The sequence below is a fragment of the Tursiops truncatus genome, chromosome 3 (assembly GCF_011762595.2).
Source record: "Tursiops truncatus isolate mTurTru1 chromosome 3, mTurTru1.mat.Y, whole genome shotgun sequence".
In the NCBI taxonomy this organism is placed as follows: Eukaryota; Metazoa; Chordata; class Mammalia; order Artiodactyla; family Delphinidae; genus Tursiops; species Tursiops truncatus.
Window position 1 is genome coordinate 27,180,862 of NC_047036.1, and position 25,309 is coordinate 27,206,170.

The 25,309-nt window shown below is 36.9% G+C and overlaps 1 long non-coding RNA gene across 1 annotated transcript in view; it reads right to left on the reverse strand.

Annotated features, from left to right (window-relative positions):
- The window catches only part of LOC109549142 (uncharacterized), a 295,166-nt gene that overhangs the window by 9,747 nt on the left and 260,110 nt on the right, over positions 1-25,309 (reverse strand). The window contains exon 6 of the long non-coding RNA XR_004525758.2: positions 1,333-1,466. This is a non-coding gene — a long non-coding RNA (uncharacterized lncRNA). The remainder of the gene's footprint in view (positions 1-1,332; positions 1,467-25,309) is intronic.

Consider the following 25,309-nt stretch of genomic DNA (forward strand, 5'->3'; position numbering starts at 1 on the left):
AAAAATTTAAAAAGTAGAAATGAGCCAGCCACAAAGGTCTTGTATGCAACTTGCATCGGGGGAGAATGCAATGCATGATTCCTCACTGCTTCCTGAGGAGGGAGGAACCAGCAATCAAAGGGTCTTTATTATTTTCCTGAATGAGGTAATGAGTGTGCCTATGCATGTTTGGTATATCTGGTTCATTACAAGATATATAAGAACAAAAATGGGTAGAGAGATTTATAGGTTCAAAAGAAAGGAATTGGAAGATTTAGGGCCTTCATGCTGGAGGAACAACAACAACAAAAAAGCCCGTAAGTGGTCACACAGCTGAAAAAAGACTGGAAGAGAATGAAAACTGTGACGAGGATAGGATTTATTGAGCTATTTGCCACGTGATGAATGACCTCTGCCTCTCCTATAAAATTGTAGGTAACTTCTACATTGTTTGTTAATGTTTTGGTATGACAGTATTATTTACTGAAGAAAGCAAAGAAGTTCTGGGTTCACCTATTCTGTGGGGTTGGCACTGAATGAAAATAGAAGCTGTCTACATGGAAATCACTTATTTATGCTAAATTTGATGTTGAATCTGTAGGCAACCAGGACCATAGATTTTAAACAGATAGGCAGTATCACATTGGATTTTTAGGACTAAAACTCTAGATTAAAGCATGTTAAACAAATGATGGTGTAGCAGAGACTGTAAGCTTTCCCTCATAATCAATGTTCTCACTTTTTTCCTGCCCCCACAGCTAGAGCTACATTTTCTAGGCTTTCTTGCATCTAGATGTCATGATGTGATCGAGTTCAAACAAACAGAATGTTGAGCAGAAATGATGGACACCACCACTAGGTTGAGTCTATTAAAAACATATTTCATTTTCTTTCATACTCTTTTTTTTTCTAGGTTGGCTGGAATGGAGATGGCCCACAGGACCATACTGAAACATACATTTAAAAAAACCGAAAAGCCTCCATTATTCTGGGCCCCTGAATGACTCTGTGGAAGGGGATCCGCCATCCACCTATTTATAATAGTGTAGTAATGTGAGCAATAAGTAAACTTGTTTTGTGTTTGAAACACTATAAATTTTGGATCAATTTCTAATAGCTATTGGGTGACCCTAACTAACACAGATGGGAAAAAATGAGATGCTTTAAAAACAATCCAGGGAGGTGGGATGAAAACCTCAACTGAGGTAGCGACAATGGAAACAGAAAGATGCTACCAGTTCATGACCTAATCATTTCTCACCGATATACATTAGTCAGGTATTGCTGTAATATCAAGTAACAACACCCCACTTTGGTGGTTTATAACAACAATCATACGATTTTCTTACTCACAAGTCAAGTCTGTAGATCAGTTGTGGTTTAGCTGATCTCTGCTGGGCTCAGGTGGGTTTGGCTTCAAGTTGTGAGGTGGTTCAGGTCTATCGTAGATGTCTCATTCTGGGGCCTTCAGTGAACTGGGGAATGCTCTTCTCATGGCAATGGCAAAAGCACAAGAGAGTAAAAAGAAACACATGATTTTTCTTAAGGCCTAGCTCAGAGCTAGCACTCAATCACTTCTGTCCACATTTCATAGTGAAAGCAAGTCACATGACCAAGCCCAACATCAATGGGACATGTAAGTGTAATCCTGTCATGAAGGAGGGCAGGATTCATGGTAAAGGGAAAGAAGGGAGGAAAAATTGTGAACAAAGAATACAAGGTACTTCAAAGTGTATCTCAAAGTTGTTCTCTTTTCTGAAGCTTTCCACAATTATTCCAACCTACCTTATTCCTTTTATATCTATTTTCAGTTATCACATTGCTCTGCTCATTTTACAGAGGGAGTTTGATTTATTCTATATTCTTCACTGGTTAAGAAGCCTGCCATATACCTAGATATATTGATAGAAGTGACTAGCTAATGGTCTTAAGGCAAACACTTTTCTAACATATTCTCAAAGCAAAAATACTGCTCCTTGTTTTGTGTGGCTATGTTAGGCAAGGGAGAAATAGGGCAGCCAAGCTCAACAAGAAGCAAGTGATGAAGTTTAAAGTACATGAATAATAATGTCAGGAGGCATTAAGTTGGTGCTACTCTTGGGAAAGGGAGGTTAATACTAGATTAGGTCCACAAAGAAAGTTATCAACAGGGTGTTCTGTAACTACAAAGAAAATGTATATCTTAACAGTGAATATATAACTATGAATTTTGTGATTTAAAGGCAATAAATTTAGAGTACATATGTGTCAAGGTAGAAGGACAGTGGGGCTCTTTACAGGGAGCATGAAAAGCTTGATGCTATTTAATAAATTGGGCCATAATAGAGAAGGAATAAGGAAGCCTCACTACCTATATCCAGCCCCAAATAACTATAAATGGGATTGTTTGAGAAAGAAGGGCAAGTTCAATGAGACTTAGTAATGAGCAGCCTAGATCCAACAGTGCCAGTAATAACAGAACCCAAAAGAGGCCCCAATCTGGAACCCACACAGCAAGATCACAGGATCAAGATCCCAGATGAATATAAAACAGAAGCATATGTCAAGGATTCTTAACAAAAATAAGCATAATAGTTTCTTTTAAATACTACATAGGGCTTATGTGAGTCTTAATCATATAGGATAGGTTTAATACATGTTGTAACATATCAATAAAATTAATTAAAAAAATCACTTGATTAGCCCTACAAGTTGCTATCTCAATGATTCATTATGACTTAATTTAAAAAATTCCAAATGGCATTGCTCAACTACCTTATTGATGTAACTCTGAATATTAGGGTCAAATATTTTTTGCTATTTCCCTCAACATGAAATCTACCTGCCTAAATGATCCAAAGAAGTATTTGAGAATAATTAAAATAACAAGATTAAAATAATTATTTAAAAATTAAATTTTGTGTTAAAATATGGCACAAATATTTTAAAAAGGCAAATAAAGATTACATAGGTAATTGTAACACATGTATGCTTTGTATACTATGGATTCTTTGTATATTATGTATACTTTGTATTCTTTGTATACTAGCCTTAACATATAAAATCTTCCTATAAACAAAGAAAAAAGATGACATCAACAACAGAAACATGGGTAAAGAAGCTAATAGGCAACTGATGAAAGTAATAAAATGAGCAGGATACATAAGTTTAACCCATTAGTAATAAAAATAAAATGCTCCTGAAAATGAAATAGCATTTTTAACTTCCTAAATTAATAAAGACTTTTAAAATAATATTTAAATTTAGCGAGGGTTTAGGGAATCGGGCATACACTGCTGGGGGATAGTTTATATGCATCCTTTTTGTTTATTTGATTTTACTTTAAGTAAGTTAGTTTAAGGAAATAATCCTGAATGGGAACAAAAATTTAGTTATAAGCATGTTTACCATAGTGCTCTTTTTTAATAGAAAAGAAAAAAGAGAAACAACATGTGTCCAACAGTGGAGAATTGATTAGATAAGGTACATTATATCTATATAATGAATTTCAGATGGAAAGATATTCACACCACATTTTTGAAGGGGCTAAATAATTTCAAAACAATATTATAGTATGATCCCATTTTTTAAAAAGAATTATCTTTCTCTTAAAAAGTAGAGGAATACAAACTAAACAGTTAAAAATTATAATTTCTAGGAGATTAAAATATAGATGGCTCAAATTTTCTTATTTTGTTTATCAAAGTTTCAAATATCCTATGATGGATTTATATCTTTGTGCCACTAGAAACATACTAAATGCCATTTAAAAAAATCTTTTTTCAAAAAAATGTCTAAAAGACAGTCTAAAAGATGACTTTGCAAGTCACTTTTAGCAGTGGAATAAGGGTATAATCTCTAAAAATTACTATCTCAAAAGAACAACACTCATTCAAAAACACAAATTCTGAGATGATAAATAAAATTATACTACTTGAGAACCAAAATTTCTACTTAATTAACTAGCTTATTAAAAGCTGGGTATTGATGAGATGAAGTAGTCTTCTTGCTGAGGAAAAACAAGCACACTGGCCATGATGTCAGAAAAAATAATTTAGAAAGCAGAGGATTCCTAGAAATAGTTAAAATTACATAAATGTATTCTCTTGCCTAATTGTGTCTATTAATTTTGGCCTCTGTTGTTCATCTCCAGAAAAAATGGTCAAAGTCTGCCAAAATCAGTCTAACACTGCTGCATTCAAAGTTGTAACAAAGAATGTTTGCTAATACTGATTATGCCATATATCTGCATCATGCTTTATAAATTATAAAGCACTTTTATATACATTTCATATCCCCAAAGCAATTTTTATTTTAAGCCTGGAAGTATAAGAAAGAATAAAAAAGAAAGAATAACATTTTTAACCAGTGCTTAGCTCCAATATCACAAGCATCTACAGATATTTATTGACTATTTTCTGTAGATACCTTACAAAGAAATACCTCCTCCTAGACTGATTCTTCCGTGTGAAATGAAACCTGGCCTTTAGTATCATTGCATCTTATTGCAATTACTTTGTTTTCTGTTTCCTCTCCCACACTATTGAGCACTGTAAGTCTTATTCATGTTTGCTTTCTAACATTTAGTAGAGTGCCTAGCCTATAGTAAGTAGAAAAATCAATGTTTTTTGAATGCTGAATGACACTTGTTTAAGCAATTAAATCAATGTTTTCTATGTAATATGTCAACTATATCTCAATAAAGCTGGAAAAAATCAATGTTTTAGTAATTGTAATTAAATAGACTTAGTAATTGATTGGTATTTCTTTTCTAATGACTTGAGCATGTTCCAAATACCTAGCTGAGATATGTCAGTAAAGCTCAGCAGAAAAGCTGCTAACAACATAGACACGGTAACATTAATAGAATCTCTCTGTTGTTTCACAAGATTTGTTTTTTCCAAGTCTAAGTGTATAGAAAGCTGTTTCAACTCTACAACCTTTGGTCTTGATTAGATGGACTGCGTTTTCTCCTCTGGTGTTGAATTTCAGCTCTGAACATTGTAAGATGTCTCCACAGTTTCATTTGCCAAAATAGGCAGTTAATGTTGTTCTCATCAGCCTTATAAGAATCTTTTTCTTAATAATACATCTCTTATTTAGAGAAGGCTTACTGAGCAGATAGGCTGCCACATTTCTATAAGAATTCAAACTTCTTTTGGCATGATGTGAATTTAGAATGATAAGTAATTTCTAATGTATCACAAATGTAGAGGTATGGTTATCAACTATAGCTATGGGAGATAGCTTCTCTCCTGCCCAAATTTTACTTCAGTTTAAGTTAAAGATGTTGATTCTTTTCCAAGTGAAAATTCTCTAGCTATTGGCAATCATCTGGGCTTCAGTTTGTTGAACGAGTCTCAGATCCTTTCTTAAAATCAATTTTTAATAAATTACCAGACTCTTAATTATTCAATCTATGGAAAATATGAAAGGGGAGACCCACTTTACAAAATTTGCAGATTTGTCCATGGTAGGCTGAACTTCTCCAAAGTCAAATAGTAACACTTTAAATCAATCGTAACCAGTTGTCACTGATCTCTGTCTTAAAAATGAGAGGGATAAAATTTTCTAATTCCTTTGGTAGAAAACAGGCATATACCATAATATTCAAGAGCCTTCTCTAGGAAAAAAGTTTGCAATTTGAATGAATCCACTGTGACCAGTCTGCTTTGATCAAAACCAAGTGAGAACTTTTAAAACGCTCTTGTGACCCTTCCTATTTCAGGGGTAAAATTCCTCCCAAACTAGCTGAAAACATAACTTCATTCATCTATGAAAAGAATTATTTTATTTGTATTTTATCTCATACATTCCCAGGAGACAGGGGATTCACTTCCGTAGACAATACAGTGGAAAGTTGTTATTTTTCCTTTAAGAAGATGTGGTACTTATATCTGATATAAATATGAGTTAAGATTGTAACCCAACTGTATAGATTAAATAAAATCTATTACAATGGTTTTGATTTGGAAAATTTACTCCTGTTCTTACTTCACATTCATATTCCAGCAAGAAGTCTTTTTTTTTTAATCAAATGAATTACTTGCTATAATAATTCAGTCTTAAAATAGATGATGAAAGGCGGCTGTTTTTCTGTTTGGCGCAGATTTTAGCATAAGGAAGGGGATATCATATATGATCTTTCCCATGAAGTAGTCTACTGTGGAACATGACTGTTCTCCAAGTCATTTAAGGAAAAAAAACCTTAATGAACTAACATAGAGGGAAGGCTATTTCCATGGCAATTGAACTATCAAAAAACCCAAAGAACAGAGACTCTTTCTCTAGCTAGTTTACGTAGTACCATTTTTAACTCCTTGCTACTGGCAGTCAGAATCAACAGGAGCTAAAGCTATCCAAATGTTTCCATTCCAAAACAACAAGAAATATCATGATCCAGTTATTATGTCTTGAAAATATGATCAATATTTCCTGAGAGTGGAGAAGAAGAAAGGAGAAATGAGAAAGATGCTTATGAAGTGCTTTGGGTGGAGGGCAGTGAATGTTAAAGAAGATACAACATGACTCCTCAGTTGTGTTTAACAAACATGTACTGATTGCCAACTATTTAGGGAACACCAAGACCAGAGGAAAGCTTGTCTAGACCTCAAGAAACTCATAGCCTACCATAGGAAGTCATTAAGTAAAGAGAAAACTCCTAAGCACTCTTGTAAAATCTATGGTAGTGATGCAAGCAGGGTACTGGAGAGCATTGATAAAGGGCACTAATTTTATCTGGGGTGGGGTTGGGAGTTTCCAGAGAGGTGAAGCCTCTCAGGTTTTAAAGGATGAGTCAGAGCTGGATAAGTCAGTAAGAATGGAAAGGGCACCGTAGGGATCAGGATAGGTATGAGCAAAGGAAAAGCAGAATGGTTTGTACAGGAAAGAACGCTAAGCAGTTAGTTTTTTCTAAAGCAGTTAGTTACTACAGTATCAAGCATGAGAAAATGGCCACAGTTTTGACAGAAAATGAAAGAGTCTGTGACAGAGGAGGATCTGTGACTTTGGATATTTTTCTAGATGAGACACTATGGAGGGTTCATATTACTTTCTTGTAATGGCAATGACAATATAAGAAATGACAATGATAACTATAGCTGCCTCTTATTAAGTACTTCTTATATAATAGGCACAGAATTAGCACTTAACGTAATATTATCGAACCTGTGAGGTAGATTCTATTATTATCCTTTGTAACATAAATGTATGAACAACTCATCAACTTTTGAAATCCCATGGAGAGAGCTAAATATTTGTTTTCACAAACTCCTTAGATAGGGGTGGGACACTCTGTCCAATAAGGCATAAGTAGAAATCTGGGGAGATTGGTGCAAGATGGAGGAGTAGAAGGACGTGTGCTCACTCCCTCTTGTATGAGTACCAAAATCACAAAGAACTGCTGAACAATCATCGACAGGAAGACACTGGAACTCACCAAAAAAGATACTGAATATCCAAAGACTAAGGAGAAGCCACAGTAAGAAAGTAGGAGGGCCACAATCACGGTAAAATCAAATCCCATAACTGCTGGATGGGTGACTCACAAACTGGAGAACAATTATACCACAGAAGTCCACCCACTGGAGTGAAGGTTCTGAGCCCCACGTCAGGATTCCCAACCTGGGAGTCTGGCAACAGGAGGAGGAATTCCCAGAGAATCAGACTCTCAAGGCTAGTGGGATCTGGCTGCAAGACTTTGACAGGACTGGGGGAAACAGAGACTCCACTCTAGGAGGGCACACACAAAGTAGTGTGTGTGCCAGGACCCAGGGGGAAGGAGCAGTGACCCCATAGAAGATTGAACCAGACCTACTGGCTAGTGTTGAAGGTCTCCTGCAGAGGCGGGGTGCAGGTGGCGCCTGTGGCTCACCACGAGGACAAGGACACTGGCAGCAGAAGTTCTGAGTTGTACTCATTGGCATGAGCGCTCCTGGAGTCCACCATTAGCCCCACCAAAGACCCTGTAGGCTCCAGTGCTCAGTCGCCTCAGTCCAAACAACCAACAGGGAGGGAATTCAGCCCCACACATCAGCAGACAAGCAGATTAAAGTTTTACTGAGCTCTGCCCACCAGAGGAACACCCAGCCCTACCCACAGCAGTCCCTCCCATCAGGAAGCTTGCACAATCCTCTTAGGTAGCCTCATCCACCAGAGGGCAAACAGCAGAAGCAACAAGAACTACAATCCTGCAGCCTGTGGAAGGAAAACCACATTCATAGAAAGTCAGACAAAATGAAAAGGCAGAGGGCTATGTCCCAGATGAAGGAACAAGATAAAACCCCAGAAAAACAACTAAATGAAGTGGAGATAGGCAACCTTCCAGAAAAAGAATTCAGAATAATGATAGTGAAGATGATCCAGAACCTAAGAAAAAGAATAGAGGCAAAGATCAAGAAGACGCAAGAAATATTTAACAAAGAACTAGGAGAATTAAAGAACAAACAAACAGTGATGAACAATACAATAACTGAAATGAAAAATACACTAGAAGGAATCAATAGCAGAATAACTGAGGCAGAAGAACAGATAAGTGACCCGGAAGACAAAATGATGGAAATCACTGCTGTGGAACAGAATAAAGAAAAAAGAATGAAAAGAAATGAAGACAGCCTAAGAGACCTCTGGGACAACATTAAATGCACCAACATTCACATTATATGGGTCCCAGAAGGAGAAGAGAGAGAGAAAGGACCCAAGAAAATATTTGAAGAGATTATAGTTGAAAACTTCCCTAACATGGGAAAGGAAATAGCCACCCAAGGGACACTGGCTGGGACAAGGGAGAAGAAAGTGCAGAGAGTCCCAGGCAGGATAGACCCAAGGAGAAACATACTGAGATACATAGTAATCACACTGACAAAAATTAAAGACAAAGAAAAATTATTAAAAGCAACAAGGGAACAATGACAGACAACATACAAGGGAACTCTCCTAAGGTTAATAGCTGATTTCTCAGCAGAAGCTCTGCAAGCCAGAAAGGAAGGAGTGGCATGATATATTTTAAGTGATGAGAGGGAGGAACCTACAACCAAGAATACTCTACTCAGCAAGGATCTCATTCAGATTCAATGGAGAAATCAAAAGCTTTACAAACAAGCAAAAGCTAAGAGAATTCAGTACCACCAAACCAGCTCTACAACAAATGCTAAAGGAACTTCTCTAAGTGGGAAACACAAGAGAAGAAAAGGACCTATAAAAACAAACCCAAAACAATTAAGAAAATGGTAATAGGAACAAACATATCTATAATTACCTTAAATTTGAATGGATTAAATGCTCCAACCAAAAGAAGCAATTCTCTGATGGATACAAAAACAAGACCTGTATATATGCTGTCTACAAGAGACCCACGTCAGACCTAGGGACACATACAGACTGAAAGTGAGGGGATGGAAAAAAAAGATATACCATGCAAATGGAAATCAAAAGAAAACTGGAGTAGCAATACTCATATCAGATAAAATAGATTTTAAAATAAAGAATGTTACAAGAGACAAGGAAGAACACTACATAATGATCAAGGGATCAATCCAAGAAGAAGATATAACAATTATAAATATATATGCATCCAACATAGGAGCACCTCAATATATAAGGCAAATGCTAACAGCTATAAAAGAGGAAATTGACCGTAACACAATAATAGTGGGGGACTTAAAAACCTCACTTACACTAATGGACAGATAATCCAGACAGAAAATTAATAACGAAACACAAACTTTAAATGACACAATAGAGCAGGAAGATTTAATTGATATTGATAGAACATTCCATCCGAAAACAGCAGATTACACTTTCTTTTCAAGTGCATATGGAACATTCTCCAGGATAAATCACATCATGGGTCACAAATCAAGCCTCAGTAAATTTAAGAAAATTGAAATTATATCAAGAATCTTTTCCAACCACAACCCTATGAGATTAGAAATCAATTATAGGGAAAAAAACATAAAAACCACAAACACAAGTAGGCTAAACAATACGCTACTAAATAACCAAGAGATCACTGAAGAAATCAAAGAGGAAATTAAAAAATACCTTGAGACAAATGACAACAAAAACATGACAATCCAAAAACTACGGGATGCAGCAAAAGGAGTTCTAAGAGGGAAGTTTATAGTAATACAATCATACCTCAAGAAACAAGAAACATCTCAAATAAACAATCTAACCTTGCACCTAAAGGAACTAGAGAAAGAAGAACAAATAAAACCCAAAGTTAGGAGAAGGAACCAAATCATAAAGATCAGAGCAGAAATAAATAAAATAGAAACAAAGAAAGCAATAGCAAAGATCAATAAAACTAAAAGCTGGTTCTTTGAGAAGATAAACGAAATTGATAAATGTTTAGCCAGACTCATCAAGAAAATGAGGAAGAAGACTCAAATCAATAAAATTAGAAATGTAACAGGAGAAGTTACAACGAACTCAGCAGAAATACAAAGCATCATAAGAGACTACTAAAAGCAACACTATGCCAATAAAATGGAAAACCTGGAAGAAATGGACAAATTCTTAGAAAGGTATAACCTTTCAAGATTAAACCAGGAAGAAATAGAAAATATAAACAGACCAATCACAGGTAATGAAATTGAAACTGTGATTAAAAATCTTCCAACAAACAAAATCCAGCACCAGATGGCTTCACAGGTGAATTCTATCAAACATTTAGAGAAGAGCTAACACCCATCCTCCTCAACCTCTTCCAAAACATTACAGAGGAAGGAACACTCCCAAACTCATTCTAGGAGGCCACCATCACCCTGATACCAAAACCAGACAAAGATACTACAAAAAAAGAAATTTACCAACCAATAACACTGATGAACAGAGATGCAAAAATCCTCAACAAAATACTAGCAAACAGAATCCAACAACACATTAAAAGGATCATACACCATGATCAAGTGGGATTTATCCCATGGATGCAAGGATTCTTGAATATATGCAAATCAATGTAATAAACCATATTAACAAACTGAAGAATAAAAATCATATGATCATATCAGTAGATGCAGAATAAGCTTCTGATAAAATTCAAAACCCATTTATGATAAAAACTCTCCAGAAAATGGGCATAGAGGGAACCTACCTCAACATAATAAAGGCCATATATGGCAAACCCACAGCAAACATCATTCTCAATGGTGAAAAGCTGAATGCATTTCCAATAAGATCAGGAACAAGACAAGGTTGCCTACTCTCACCACTATTATTCAACATAGTTTTGGAAGTCCTAGCTGTGGCAATCAGAGAAGAAAAAGAAATAAAAGGAATACAAATTAGAAAAGAAGAAGTAAAGCTGTCAGTGTTTGCAGATGACATGATACTATATATAGATAATCCTACAGATGCCACCAGAAAACTACTAGAGCTAATCAATGAATTTGGTAAAGTTGCAGGATACAAAATTAATGCACAGAAATCTCTTGCAGCCCTTTATACTAACAACAGAAGATCAGAAAGAGAAATTAAGGAAACAATGCCATTCACTGTTGCAACAAAAAGAATAAAATACCTAGGAATAAAACTACCTAAGAGGGTAAAAGACCTGTTCTCGGAAAAGTATAAGACACTGATGAAAGAAATCTAAGATGACACAAACAGATGGAAAGATATACCATGTTCTTGGATTGGAAGAATCAACATTGTGAAAATAACTATACTACCCAAAGCAATCTACAGATTCAATGCAATCGCTATCAAATTACCAAAGGCATTTTTTACAGAACTAGAAAAAGAAATCTTAAAATTTATATGGAGACACAAAAGACCCTGAATAGCCAAAGCAATCTTGAGGGAAAAAAATGGAGCTGGAGGGCTTCCCTGGTGGCACGGTGGTTGAGAGTCTGCCTGCCAATGCAGGGGATGCGGGTTCGTGCCCCGGTACGGGAAGATCCCATATGCCACGGAGCAGCTGGGCCCGTGAGCCATGGCCGCTGAGCCTGCGCATCCGGAGCTTGTGCTCCGCAACGGGAAGGGCCACAAAAGTGAGAGGCCCGCGTACCACAAAAAAAATAAATAAATAAAGGAGCTGGAGCAATCTGACTCCCTGGCTCCAGACCATACTACAAAGCTACAGTAATCAAGACAATGTGGTACTGGCACAAAACAGAAACATAGATGAATGGAACAGGATAGAAAGCCCAGAGATAAACCTATGTACCTATGGTCAACTAATCTATGACAAAGGAGGTAAGGTTATACAATGGAGAAAAGACAGTCTCTTCAATAGGTGGTGCTGGGAAAACTGGACAGTTACATATAAAAGAATGTAATTAGAACACTCCCTAACACCATATAGAAAAATAAACAAAAAAAATGGATTAAAGATCTAAACGTAAGATGGGACACTATAAAACTTTTAGAGGAAAACATAGGAAGAACACTCTTTGATATAAATCACAGCAAGATCTTTTTTAACCCACCTCCTAGAGTAATGGAAATAAAAACAAAAATAAACAAATAGATCCTAATGAAACTTAAAAGCTTTTGCACAGCAAAGGAAGCTATAAACAAGAAAAAAGACAACACTCAGAATGGGAGAAAATATTTGCAAAAAAAACAATGGACAAAGGATTAATCCCCAAAATATATAAACAACTCATGTAGTTCAATATCAAAAAAACAACCCAATCAAAAAATGGTTGGAAGACCTCAATAGATAGTTCTCCAAAGAAGACATACAGATGGCCAAGAGGCACATGCAAAGCTGCTGACATCACTAATTATTAGGGAAATGCAAATCAAAACTAGAGTGAGGTAGCACCTCACACCAGTTAGAATAGGCATCATCAGAAAATCTACAAACTGTAAATGCTGGAGAGGGTGTGGAGAGAAGGGAACCTTCTTGCTCTGTTGGTGGGAATGTAAATTGCTACAGCCACTATGGAGAACAGTATGGAGGTTCCTTAAAAAACCTAAAATAGAATTACCATACGACCCAGTAATCCCACTACTGGGCATATATCCAGAGAAAACCATAGTTCAAAAAGACACATGGGGGAGGAGATTCAAGATGGCGGAAGAGTGAGACGTGGAGATCACGTTCCTCCCCACAAATACATCAGAAATACATCTACATGTGAAACAACTCCTACAGAACACCTACTGAATGCTGGCAGAAGACCTCATACCTCCCAAAAGGCAAGAAACTCCCCACATACCTGGGTAGGGCAAAAGGAAAAAGAAAAAACAGAGACAAAAGAATAGGATGGGACCTGCACCAGTGGGAGGGAGTTGTGAAAGAGGAAAGGTTTCCACACACTAAGAAGCCCCTTTGCAGGTGGAGACTGCGGGTGGTGGACGGGGGAAGCCTCGGAGCCATGGAGGAGAGCGCAGCAACACGGGTGCAGAGGGCAAAGTGGAGAGATTCTCTCACAGAGGATCAGAGCCGACCAGCACTCACCAGCCCGAAAAGCTTCTCTGCTCACCTGCCGGGACTGGAGGGGGGCTGGGAGCTGAGGCTCTGGATTCAGAGGTTGGATCCCAGGGAGAGGACTGGGGTTGGCTGCATGAACAGAGCCTGAAGGGGCTAGTGTGCCACAGTGAGCTGGGAGGGAGTCCAGGAAAAAGTCTGGAGCTGCTGAACAGACAAGAGACTTTTTCTTGCCTCTTTGTTTCCTGGTGTGCGAGGAGAGGATTTAAGAGCGCCGCTTAAAGGAGCTCCAGAGACGGGCACGAGCTGCGGCTATCAGCACAGACCCCAGACGCATGCATGAGATGCTAAGGCTGCTGCCGCCGCCACCAAGAAGCCCGAGTGCAAGCACAGGTCACTATCCACACCTCCCCTCCTGGAAGCCTGTGCAGTCCGCCACTGCCAGGGGCCCGGGATCCAGGGACAACCTCCCCAGGAGAACACACGGCGCGCCTCAGGCCGGTGCAATGTCACGCTGGCCTCTGCCACCATAGGCTTGCCTCGCATCCGTGCCCCGCCGCCCCCTGCCTGAGTGAGCCAGAGCCCCCGAATCAGCTGCTCCTTTAAGCCCATCCTGTCTGAGCAAAGAACAGACGCCATCAGGTGACCTGCTTGCAGAGGCAGGGCCAAATCCGAAGCTAAACCCCAGGAGCTGTGCGGACAAAGAAGAGAAAGGGAAATTTCTCCCAGCAGCCTCAGGAGCAGAGGATTAAATCTCTACAAACAACTTGATGTAACCTGCATCTGTGGAATACCTGAATAGACAATGAATCATCCCAAACTGAGGAGGTGGACTTTGGGAGAAAAGATATATATATTTTTTCCTCTTTTTCTCTTTTTGTGAGTGTGTATGTGTATGCTTCTGTGTGTGCTTTTGTCTGTACAGCTGTGCTTTTACAATTTGCCCTAGGGTTCTGTCTGTTCATTTTTTTACTTGTTATCATTGGTGGATTTGTTTTTGGTTTGGTTGTGCTCTTCTTTCTTTCCTTCTTTTTTTTTTCTTTAATTACTTAAAAAATTTAAATAATTGTTTTTTATTTTAATAACTTTATTTTACTTTATTATATTTTATCTTCTTCATTGTTTCTTTCTTTTTTTGCTCCCTTTTATTCTGAGCTGTGTGGAGGACAGGCTCTCGGTGCTCCATCCAGGCGTCAGGGTAGTGCCTCTCAGGTGGGAGAGCCATGCACGTTCAGGACACTGGTCCACAAGGGACATCCCAGCTCCATGTAATATCAAACAGCAAAAATCTCCCAGAGATCTCCATCTCAATGCCAAGACCCAGCTCCACTCAATGACCAGCAAGCTACAGTGCTGGACACCCTATGCCAAACAACTAGCAAGACAGGAACACAACTGTATCCATTAGCAGACAGGCTGCCTAAAATCATAAAAGGTGAAAGACACCCCAAAACACACCACCACATGTGGACCTGACACCAGAAAGACAAGATCCAGTCTCAACCACCAGAACAAAGGCACTAGTCCCCTCCACCAGGAAGCCTACACACCCACTGAATCAACCTTAGCCACCGGGATAGACACCAAAAACAAAGGTAACTACGAACGTGCAGCCTGCGAAAAAGAGACTCCAAACACAGTAAGTTAACCAAAGTGAGAAGACAGAGAAACACAGCAGATGAAGGAGCAAGGCAAAAACCCACCAGATCTAACAAATGAAGAGGAAATAGGTAGTCTACCTGAAAAAGAATTCAGAATAATGATAGTAAAGATGATCCAAAACCTTGGAAATAGAATCGAGAAAATACAACAAACGTTTAACAAGGACTTAGAAGAACTAAAGAACAAGCAAACAGTGATGGTCAACACAATAAATGAAATTAAAAATTCTCTAGAAGGGAACAAGAGCAGAATAACTGAGGTAGAAGAACGGATAAGTGACCTGGGAGATAAAATAGTGGAAATAACTACGGCAGAGCAGAATAAAGAAAAAAGAATGAAAAGAATTGAGGACAGTACCAGAGACCTTTGGGACAACATTGAACAAAACAACATTTGAATTATAGGGGTCCCAGAAGAAAAAGAGAAAAAGAAAGGGACTGAGAAAATATTTGAAGACATTATAGTCGAAAACTTCCTTAATAAGGGAAAGGAAATAGTTAATCAAATACAGGAAGCACAGAGAGTCCTATACAGGATAAATCCAAGGGGAAACATGCCAAGACACATATTAATTAAACTATCAAAAATTAAATACAAAGAAAAAACATTAAATGTAGCAAGGGAAAAACAACAAATAACATAAAAGTGAATCCCCATAAGGTAAACAGCTGATCTTTCAGCAGAAACTCTGCAAGCCAGAAGGGAGTGCCAGAATATATTTAAAGTAATGAAGGAAAAAAACCTACAACCAAGATTACTCTAGCCAGCAAGGATCTCACTCATATTTGACAGAGAAATTAAAATCTTACAGACAAGCAAAAGCTAAGATAACTCAGCACAACCAAACCAGCTTTACAACAAATGCTAAAGGAACTTCTCTAGGCAGGAAACACAACAGAAGGAAAAGACCTACAATAACAAACACAAAACAATTAAGAAAATGGTAATAGGAACATATATATCGATAATTACCTTAAATGTAAATGGATTAAATGCTCCCACGAAAAGACATAGACTGGCTGAATGGATACAAAAACAAGACCCATATATACACTGTCTACAAGAGACCCCCTTCAGACCTAGGGACACCTAGAGACTGAAAATGAGAGGATGAAAAAACATATTCCATGCAAATGGAAATCAAAAGAAAGCTGGAGTAGCAATTCTCATATCAGACAAAATAGACTTTAAATAAAGACTATTACAAGAGATAAAGAAGGACACTACAATGATCAAGGGATCAGTTCAAGAAGAAGATATAACAACTGTAAATATTTATGCACCCAACACAGGAGCACCTCAATACATAAGGCAAATACTAACTGCCATTAAAGGGGAAATTGAGAGCAACACATTCATAGTAGGGGAATTTAACACCCCACTTTCACCAATGGACAGATCATCCAAAATGAAAATAAATAAGGAAACACAAGCTTTAAATGATACATTAAAAAAGGTGGACTTAATTAATATTTATAGGACATTCCATCCAAAAACAACAGAATACACATTCTTCTCAAGTGCTCATGGAACATGCTCCAGGATAGATCATATCTTGGGTTACAAATCAAGCCTTGGTAAATTTAAGAAAATTGAAACCACATCAAGTATCTTTTCTGACCACAATGCTATGAGACTGGATATCAATTACAGGAAAAAACCTGTAAAAAATACAAACACATAGAGGCTAAACAATACACTACTTAATAACCAAGAGATCACTGAAGAAATCAAAGAGGAAATAATAAAATACCTAGAAACAAATGACAATGAAAACACAACAACCCAAAACATATGGGGTGCAGCAAAAGAAGTTCTAAGAGGGAAATCTATAGCAATAAAATCCTACCTTAAGAAACAAGAAACATGTCAAATAAACAACCTAAACTTACACCTAAAACAATTAGAGAAAGAAGAACAAAAAACCCTCAAAGTTAGCAGAAGGAAAGAAATCATAAAGAGCAGATCAGAAATAAATAAAAAAGAAATGAAGGAAATGATAGCAAAGATCAATAAAACTAAAAGCTGGTTCTTTGAGATGATAAACAAAATTGATAAACCATTAGCCAGACTCAGCAGGAAAAAAAGGGAGAAGACTCAAGTCAATAGAATTAGAATGAAAAAGGAGAAGTAACAACTGACACTACAGAAATACAAAGGATCATGAGACATTACTACAAGCAACTCTATGCCAATAAAATGGACAACCTGGAAGCAATGGACAAATTCTTAGAAATGCACAATCTTCCGAGATGGAACCAGGAAGAAATAGAAAATATGAACAGACCAATCACAAGAACTGAAATTAAAACTGAGGTAAAAAATCGGAATTCCAACAAACAAAAGTCCAGGACCAGATGGCTTCACAGGTGAATTCTATCAAACATTTAGAGAAGAGCTAACACCTATCCTTCTCAAATTCTTCCAAAATATAGCAGAGGAAGGAAAACGCCGAAACTCATTCTACAAGGCCACCATCACCCTGATACCAAAATCAGACAAAGATGTCAGAAAAAAATAAAACTACAGGTCAATACCACTGATGAACATAGATGCAAAAATCCTCAACAAAATACCAGCAAACACAATCCAACAGCACATTAAACGGATCATACACCATGATCAAGTGGGGTTTATCCCAGAAATGCAAGGATTCTTCAATATATGCAAATCAGTCAATGTGATACACCATATTAACAAATTGAAGGAGAAAAACCATGTGATCAACTCAATAGATGCAGAGAAAGCTTTTGACAAAATTCAACACCCATTTATGATAAAAACCCTCCAGAAAGTAGGCACAGAGGGAACTTTCCTCAACATAATAAAGGCCACATATGACAAACTCACAGCCAACATCTCCCTCAATGGTGAAAAACTGAAACGATTTCCACTAAGATCAGGAAAAAGACAAGGTTGCCCAATCTCACCACTATTATTCAACAGAGTTATGCAAGTTTTAGCCGCAGCAATTAGAGAAGAAAAAGAAATAAAAGGAACCCAAACCGGAAAAGAAGTAAAACTCTCACTGTTTGCAGATGACATGATACTATACATAGAGAATCCTAAAGATGATACCAGAAAACTATTAGAGCCAATCAATGAATTTGGTAATGTAGCAAGATACAAAATTAATGTACAGAAATCTCTTGCATTCTTGTATACTAATGATGAAAAATCTGAAAGTGAAATTAAGAAAACACTACCATTTACAACTGCAACAAAAAGAATAAAATATCTAGGAATAAACCTACCTAAGGAGACAAAAGTCCTGTATGCAGAAATTATAAGACACTGATGAAAGAAATTAAAGATGACACAAATAGATGTAGAGATATACCATGTTCTTGGATTGGAAGAATAAATATTGTGAAAATAACTCTACTACCCAAAGCAATCTAAAGATTCAATGCAATCCCTATCAAACTACCACTGGCATTTTTCAGAGAACTAGAATAAAAAATTTCACAATTTGTATGGAAACACAAAAGACCCCGAATACCCAAAGCAATCTTGAGAAAGAAAAACGGAGCTGGAGGAATCAGGATCCCTGACTTCAAACTATACTACGAAGCTACAGTAATCAAGACAGTATGGTACTGGCACAAAAACAGAAATATAGATCAATGGAACAGGATAGAAAGCCCAGAGATAAACCCACGCACATATGGTCACCTTATCTTTGATAAAGGAAGCAAGAATATACAGTGGAGAAAGACGGCCTCTTCAATAAGTTGTGCTGGGAAAACTGGACATGTAAAAGAATGAAATTAGAACACTCCCTAACACCATACACAAAAATAAACACAAAATGGATTAAAGACCTAAATGTAAGGGCTGACACTATAAAACTCTTAGAGGAAAACATAGGAAGAATACTCTATGACATAAATCACAGCAAGATCCTTTTTGACCCACCTCCTAGAGAAATGGAAACAGAAACAAAAATAAACAAATTGGACCTAATGAAACTTCAAAGCTTTTGCACAGCAAAGGAAACCATAAACAAGATGAAAAGCAACCCTCAGAATGGGAGAAAATATTTGCAAATGAAGCAACTGACAAAGGATTAATCTCCAAAATTTATAAGCAGCTCATGCAGCTCAATATGAAAAAAATCAAACAACCCAATCCAAAAATGGGCAGAAGATCTAAATAGACATTTCTCTAAAGAAGATATACAGATTGCCAACAAACACATGAAAGAATGGTTAACATCATTAATCATCAAGAAAATGCAAATCAAAACTACAATGAGATATCATCTCATACTGGTCAGATTGGCTATCATCAAAAAATCTACAAACAGTAAATGCTGGAGAGGGTGTGGAGAAAGGGAACCCTCTTGGACTGTTGGTGGGAATGTAAATTCGTGCAGCTAGTATGGAGAACAGTATGGAGGTTCCTTAATAAACTAAAAATAGAACTACCATATGACCCAGCAATCCCACTACTGGGCATATACCCCGAAAAAACCGTAACTCAAAAAGAGTGATGTACCAAAATGTTCATTGCAGTTCTATTTACAACTGCCAGGACATGGAAGCAACCTAAGTGTCCATTGACAGCTGAATGGATAAAGAAGATGTGGCACATATATACAGTGGAATATTACTCACCATAAAAAAGAAATGAAACTGAGTTATCTGTAATCAGGTGGATGGACCCAGAGACTGTCATACAGAGTGAAGTAAGTCAGAAAGAGAAAAAGAAATACCATATGTTAATGCATATATACGGAATTATTAAAAAAAAATGGTCATGAAGAACCTAGGGGCAAGACGGGAATAAAGACGCAGACCTACTAGAGAATGGACTTGAGGACACGGGGAGGGGGAAGGGTAAACTGGGACAAAGTGAGAGAGTAGTAGTGTATTTATGGATATATATATACTACCAAATGTAAAATAGATAGCTAGTGGGAAGCAGTCGCAGAGCACAGGGATATCAGCTTGGTGCTTTGTGACCAGCTAGAAGGGTGGGATAGGGAGGGTGGGAGGGAGGGAGATGCAAGAGGCAAGAGGTATGGGGATATATGTATATGCATAACTGATGCACTTTGTTATAAAGCAGAAACTAACACACCATTGTAAAGCAATTATGCTCCAGTAAAAACGTAAATAAAAGAAAAAGAAAAAATAATTCACTATAATATGTCATCAAAGAGAAAACTATGACCTCATCTTGGAAGGAGGCACAGAAAGTGAATTAAAAAAAAAAAAAGACCAATATCAGTATCAATTGGAAGCAATGCTTATTGTTAACAGTTTGGGTTTTTTAAAGTAACTTTACCAAACTTTCAACATATATTCTTAGACAACTGATCAGACACTTGTGGCTCTGCCCTTTAAAATCCTTTTCTGAGAATGACTGATGTGGAATAAATTGCAGATATTTAAAGTAGACAATTTTGTGAGTTTCAATGTATGTGGACATCTGTAAAACCATCATCATAATCAAGCTATGAACATATCCTTCAGTCTCTAGGGCTTCCTCAAGTCCCTTTGTAATCCATACCTCTGTTCACCGCTAAATCCATATCCACAGGGAACAACTGATATGCTTTCTTATACCATAGATTAATTTGCTTTTTCTAGAATTTTATATAAATGAAATCACACACTGATTTCTTTTGGGGTTCTTTCAATCAGCAATATTTTTGAAATGCTTCTATGTTGCTCGGTAGTATTCTATTAAATAAATATATCCCCATTTGTTTATTCATTCACCTATTGATAGACACTCAGGTTGTTTTTAGGTTTTGGCTATTGTAAATAAAACCACTACAAACAAGTCTTTGTGTGGACAAATGCTTTCAGTTCTTTTGGGTAAATGCATAATATTGCAATGGCTAGATGGTATGGTAGGTGTATGTGTAACTTTTAAAAAAAATGCTGAGAAGGGCTTCCCTGGTGGTGCAGTGGTTGAGGGTCCGCCTGCCGATGCAGGGGACACGGGTTCGTGCCCCGGTCCGGGAGGATCCCACATGTCGCGGAGAGGCTGGGCCCGTGAGCCATGACCGCTGTGCCTGCGCACCCGGAGCCTGTGCTCCGCAACGGGAGAGGCCACAACAGTGAGAGGCCTGCGTACCGCAAGAAAAAAAAAAAAAAGCTGGGCAAACAAATCTAAACCACATCTTCATATTGTATATGAAGATGGCACTTCATAAGCAATAGGATAGCTATAATTTAAAAATGGAAAATAAGTTTTGATGAGGCTACAGAGAAACTGGAACACTAAAGCATTGGTGGGAATGTAAAGCACTACAGCCACTGTGGAAATAGTTTGGTGGTTCATCATAATGTTAAACATAAAATTATCATATGACTCAGCAAATCTACTTCTGGGTATATTATCTAAAAGAATTGAAAACAGGTTCTCAAACAAATACTGGTTTACACATGCTCATAGTAGGACTTAACTATAGCCAAAATGTGAACACAATCCAAATGTATATCAATGGATGAATGATAAACAAAATGCGAATACATAGAATGAAATGTTACTCTGTCATAAAAAGGTTCAAGTACTGATACATTCTACAATGTGAATGAACCTCAAAAACATTAAGTGAAGAAGTTAGACACAAAAAATCACATATAGTATGATTCCTTTTATGTGAAATATTCAGAATAGATAAATCTATAGAGGCAGAAATCAAATGAGTGTTAGTTCCAGCAATGGTGGGAAGGATAAATAGGAAATGATTATTTAATGGGGATGAGGATTTCTTTTGGAGTGATGAAAATGTTTTGGAACTAGATAGAAGTGATAGTTGCACAACATTATAACTGTACTAAATCCCACTAAAGTGTACTCTTTGAAAGCATTAATATTATGTTATGTGAATTTCACCTCAATTTGAAAAACCTTTTGAAATATTTTCCAAAGTGCCTTTACTATTTAAAATGGATGAGAGTTCCATAGCTCCACATCTTCATCAACACTTGGTATAGCCAGTCCCTTTCATCTTAGCCATTCAATGGGAATATAATAGTAGTTCACTGTGGCTTTATTTTATATTTCCTTAATAACTAATGATGTTCAGTATCTTCTCTTGCATTCATTTACTAACTGTATATCTTCCTTACTAAAGTGTGTTTCAGGGACTTCCATGGCGGTCCAGGGATTAAGATTCCACACTCCCAATGCTGGTGGCCTCATTTTGATTCCTGGTCAGGGAACTAGATGCTGAAATTAAAAAGATCCCACATGCCACAACAAAGTCCTAGAGCAGCCAAATAAATAAATAATTTTAAGTGTCTCTCAAATAGTTTGCTCAACTTTTAGGTTTTTTTTTTTGGTCCTCTAATTAAGTTGTGAGAGTTCTTTACATATTCTAGATATAATTCCCTTGTTGGATAAATATTTTGAAAATATTTTATCCAGTTTGTGCGTTGACTTTTAATTTTTGTAACAGTGTTTAGAAGAACCAAAGTTTTTATATTAGATGAAGTCCAATTTCTCAATGTTTTCTTTTCTATTTGTCCTTTTTGTGTTCTAATTAATAAATCTTTGCCTAATCCATGGTAACTAAACTTTTCTCCTGTATTTTCTTTTAGAATTTTGATAGTTTTAACTCTTATGCTTAGGTCACTGATCCATTTTGAGTTAGTTTTTATATATGGTGTGAGCTATAGGTCAAGACTCTTTTTGTTTCTTTAATACCCAATTGACCTAGCACCATTTGTTTAAAATATCACCCATTTTCCACTGAATGAATACCTTGGCAACATTTTAAAAAAACAATTGACCATATATGTGTTGGCCTATTTCTTGAATCTCAGTTCTGTTCTAATGACCCATAATGTCTATATTTATGCTGATGTCACATTTTAATAAAATACAGATAATTTAAAAACTTCTATACTTTAATAACAAATTATAGTTTGTTAATATTTTTATTTTAAATAATTTTAGATTAACAGAAAAGTTGAAAGACAGTACGGAGAATTCCCACATACTCATCTCCTAGTTTCTCCCATTGTTAACACCTTATATTACCATGATACATTTGTCAAAACTAAGAAACTAATACTAATACATTACTAGTTACTGAATTCCAGACATTTAGATTTCACAAGTTTTTCCATTAATAATGTCTTCTGTTCCAAGATACAACTGAGGGTACCACATTGACTTTAGTTGTCATTTCTCCTCTGGACTATTATAGTTTCTCAGTCTTTCCTTGTTTGTCATAACCTTGATAGTTTTGAGGAGTACTGGCCACATATTCTATAAAATGTCCCATCCACACCCCAATTTGGACTGTGTGTTCTTTTTCTCATGATTAGACTGAAATTAATGGAGCTCTGTAAAGAGTAACACAGAAGTGAAGAGCCCATCTCAACACTTCAGATCACTTCACAAACATGTAATATCACTGGTTATGTTCATCTTCATCACTTGTGTGATGTATGCCAGGTTTCTTCACTGTAAAAGTTACTATTTTATTCCTTTTCCTACTTTGTTCTTTGGAAGCAAGTTACCAAGTCTAGCCCACCCTCAAGAGAAAGAAGGGTGAGAAGCAAGTTGCACCTCATGGAAGAAGGTATTTCTACACATATTATCTGAAATTCTGTCAGATAGTTTTTCCTCTTCTATCCTATTTAATTACTTATTTAATCACTTATTTATATCAATACGGACTCATGTATATTATTTTATATTATAAGCTATGATCCAATACTGTTACTTAATTTGTTTGCCAAATTATTCCAGCTTTGGACATTGGTATCTCATCCAGGTAATCCCTATGTCCCTTTGGTATTCTGCCATCTTTCTGTTTACTGAACATTTCCTAACTTTCTGGTACTATGAAAATGTTCCATGGTAATCTTGTATTTTCTCTGCCCAGCCTAAAATCATCCATTTCTCCAAGAAGTGCTGGCTCCTTTAACTGAGTGGTATTTAGAGACCAAGATCTTGGTGCTTGGACTATACTTTTTTTTTTCCCCTTTAACATCATTATTGGAGTATAATTGCTTTACAATGTTGTGTTAATTTCTGCTGTAAAACAAAGTGAATCAGCTATATGCATACGTATATCCCCATACCCACTTCCTCTTGCGTCTCCTTCCCACACCCTTTACCTCACCCCTCTAGATGGTCTCAAAGCACCAAGCTGGTCTCCTTGTGCTATGTGGCTGCTTCCCACTAGCTATCTATTTTACATTTGGTAGTGTATATATGTCCATGCTAATCTCTCACTTCATCCCAGCATACCATTTCCCATCCCCGTGTCTTCAGGTCCATTCCCTAGTCTGTGTCTTTATTCCTGTCATGCCCCTAGGTCCATCAGAACCTTTTTTTTCTTTTTCTAGATTCCATATATATGTGTTAGCATATGGTATTTGTTTTTCTCTTTCTGACTTACTTCACTCTGTATGACAGACTCTAGGTCCATCCACCTCACTACAAATAACTCAGTTTAGTTTCTTTTTATGGCTGAGTAATATTCCATTGTACATATGTGCCACATCTTCTTTATAAAACCATCTGTTGATGGACATCCATGCCTGGCTATTGTAAATAGTGCTGCAATGAACATTGGGGTCCATGACTCCTTTTAAATTATGTTTTCTCAGGGTATATGCCCAGTAGTGGGATTGCTGGGTCATATGGTAGTTCTATTTTTAGTTTTTTAAGGAACCTCCATACTGTTCTCCATAGTGGCTGTATCAATTTACATTCCCACCAACAGTGCAAGAGGGTTCTCTTCTCTCCACACCCTCTCCAGCATTTATTGTTTGTAGATATTTTGATGATGGCCATTCTGAGCAGTGTGAGGTGTTACCTCATTGTAGTTTTGATTTGCATTTCTCTAATGATTAGTGATGTTGAGCATGTTTTCATGTGTATGTTGGCAATCTGTATATCTTCTTGGGAGAAATGTCTATTTAGGTCCTCTGCCCATGTTTGGATTGGGCTGTTTTTTTGTATTGTTTTGTTTCTGATATTGAGCTGCATGAGCTGCTTGTATATTTTGGAAATTAATGCTTTGTCAGTTGCTTCATTTGCAAATATCATCTCTCATTCTGAGGGTTGTCTTTTCACCTTGTTTATGGTTTCCTTTGCTGTGCAAAGCTATGAAGTTTCATTAGGCCCCATTTGTTTATTTTTGTTCCTTTTTCCTTTTCTCTAGATGAGTCAAAAAGGATCTTGCTGTAATTTATGTCATAGAGTGTTCTGACCATGTTTTCCACTAAGAGTTTTATACTGTGTGGCCATACATTAAGTCTTTAATCCACTTTGAGTTTATTTTTGTGTATGGTGTTAGGGAGTGTTCTAATTTCATTCTTTTACATG